Raw genomic sequence first — 3147 nt, forward strand, 5'->3', positions numbered from 1 at the left:
AAAAAAAAATACTCAGGTAGGTGTGGTTGGTGGCCTTGATTTTAGAGGAGCCAGGATAAATCCTGACCCAACAGGGCCTCCTCAATCTTTTGCCAATGTTCTGGGGGATGGAGTTTCTCTCTAGGCATTGTCTTCAGGCTTGGGGAGGGGAAGGACAACTGGCAAACAGTTTCTGTGAATAAAGGACTTGAAAGGGCAGTCAACTGGTGACCACATGGTGAACTCTGGCTGGTTGAGAGTGATGGATTGGATTGTGATAACTTTGCCTCTGAAATGGGAACGTGGTCATTGGATCTTTGATTGGAAGTTTAAGTGATGGTGGAGAAAGCCTATGCTCTAGCTGCTTTAAAGGGACATCGCTGTGTCTGACACCCCTCAGAGTCAAAATGAAGTACTGACGACTATTCTGGAAGCAGAGGGAAGTTCTTGATGCTTCCTACTAAAGAGCCTCTTGTCAGTCCCATCCAGATACTTTGCCGTTGTCCCTGGGAGAGACCATCTAGAATACAAGCCCTGGTGTACCTACCTAGATGCGGTGATGTACAGGCACCGTACACAGGGAACCTCAATGCCTCTGTTTTCGATTTGTTCAAAAGCATAATACTTTCCTTTATGAGGTAGAGAGTAATTACTGAAGGAAAAGGTCCTGGGATCTCTCAGCTTCTACTCCCATGACATCCACATTCCCCCTCTCCTTCTCACCCCACCCCTCTTTTCATGTCAGTATGTAAAACCGTTCCCCTCAGATTACTGGATCCTTCCTTTATTCATCAGCATGTGTTGAGAAAGCATTCTCTATGCCATTGTGGGCAGACGTGGCTCAAAGAAGGCCTGTGTAAAAAGACCATGCGTTAGTGTGGTGGGGGCAGTATTAGAGAGGCAGACAAGGTGGAGTATGCCCCGAACACTGGCACTGGTGGGGCAGATCCCAGCAACAGTGTAGGCATCATGCTCCCCTTCCCCCAAGATCCTGCAGTGCTCCAGAGCCTTCCAATTCATACCACATCTTCCCTGGGAAACCTGTTTGATCCCATTTGCCTCTGAGGGTCCAGGGGGGGTCACAGCCACCCAGGTTTCATAGTAGCATTTTCATAGCCTTTATTTTTTGCATCCTTAAGACATGCTTGCCATAAACAGGGCTCATGTAATCTATCTGATAGACTTCCTGGAGGATCATTTCAAACATAGATAATATAGGAGAGGTACGAGCTGTGAAAGTTCCGCTTGCGTCTTGGGAGAAGGCTCAGGAAGAGTTACGGCCCTCCAAAAGGAGCCAGGTGCTAATTTAGAACAATCACCTGCCTGTGGATGACGTGCAAAAGCCACAGATGCTGTGTTTGGGCTCACCAACCGAGACGCGGGCCAGGAGAAGAGCCATAATAAGCAATTCAACCGAGCCCTCGATTCACTCTTTTGAAACCTCTTTCAAATGAAATCCTAAAATAGTACTGCATTTCCACAGGCATCAAGCTGTCAGCTTCAAAGAAGGAGAACAGGCTTCTGAGGTTTGATCCCTTTCACAAGTAGTTGAGGCCCACGCAGCAAAGAGGAACAGATGTTGGAGGGGGATGGTGGAGGCCTTGTCGGGACCATCCTGGCCTCGGTGTTGAAGGGATGTGCACTTTCCTATCTCCCTCCTCAGAGAAGAGAAGCCAGTTTTGACCTTTGCTGGGGCTCGGTGCAGAATGTTTTGTCTCAGAACCAGAAACAAACATTTCTTTCAACATCCTCAGGTGAAAAGCAGCCAGCTGCCCCATCTGCTGCTCACCCTGGCATTGACCCAGGTGAATCTAGCAGCAAGGAGGAAGGCTCTGTCTCTGACTCCAACCAGCCTTCCCTCCCAGCTCTGACCTAGGTGAGTTATTTAGCCTTCTGTGCCTCAATTTAGCCATCTGGAAAATGTGCACGAAGTCTACAGACAGGCACTGGAGTAAGCACAAGGGAATCACAGGAACCCACAACTCCCTCACCTCTGGCCAGCTTTGCCTTTTGGTGACCAGGGCTGGGCTCTACTGGTCATGCCCTGTCTCCCGGGATGGCTGTCTGTCAGGAGGTCAGTTGGAGCAGCAGTCGCCAACCAGTGGTCCGTGGGCCACTGGTGGTCTGTGAGGTCTGAAAGGTTGGTGACTGCTGAGTTAGAGCTTCTGCATTACTTGAGGCATGGTGAATGGAAGAAGAGACTGTTACCGATTCGCTACCTGCATAGAGAGCATGTACATGCTCCCTGTGTAAAGAAAGAAAAAGAAAAAAAAAAGACCAAAGATCAGGAGGCAAGAGAACAGTTTGTCAGTTGATTGAAGCCATTTATTTCTAGACAAGAAGACAGGAGGCTTGGCCTCCCTTGATGTAAATTACAGCAGAACCATGTCTCAGTTCTATTGACTTGTGCACAAGTCTGGCAAATAGCTTTTGTCTTCTCTGCTTCCTTGTTGTCAGAGGGTACAAAAGCTTCCCACTCCTTCCCTTGGCACCATTATTCTTCAAGGTGACTTATGCTTTTGAAGTCCCTGCCATCTGTTGTGTGTGTCTCTGCATTTTGTGTGCTCCCAGAATTCCTTCTGTTCTCCCAAACTTGGCCACCAATAGCTCTTGTGAGAGGAAAGTAAAGCTGTTGTCACCTTCTTAGAGCCTCCTTGTTCCCCCAGAAAGCCATTTAGGAAAACCCATGTACTTGAGTTACCAAGACAGTTCTCTGAGGAATGAGAAGACCTGAAACAGTAAGAGAGACTGTACTCAAGTCTAATGCATGGAGTGCTTGACTGATGGTCTGAGAGAGGGAAAAATTCCATCAGAAAATAACTGTGTGTTTTAAGGAACATATGTGCAATTTTGGCAAAAATGCCTTCTTAGAAAGACTGGAATAATTGGAACCAGTGAACTCTGATGTCATGTGATTCATCCCTCTGCCTTATTGCAATATGTCAACTATTCTGAAAAAGGAATTGCTCAGAAAGCATTTATTGTACATTGCCCTGCATGCAGAAACATGGAGTAAGATGGTGGTAGAGGAAAATAAATCGCTCTTTTGTTTGTGAAGACATCTAAGGAAGGACGCTTCCAAGCCTCCTGTCGAAGCATTCTTAGCACTTGGTCTACCAGGGCTTCCACACCTCAAAACTAAATCCCGAGCAGCTTTGGCCTCTTTCT

This window comes from Myotis davidii, unplaced genomic scaffold (genome assembly GCF_000327345.1).
Source record: "Myotis davidii unplaced genomic scaffold, ASM32734v1 scaffold161, whole genome shotgun sequence".
Taxonomy (NCBI): Eukaryota; Metazoa; Chordata; class Mammalia; order Chiroptera; family Vespertilionidae; genus Myotis; species Myotis davidii.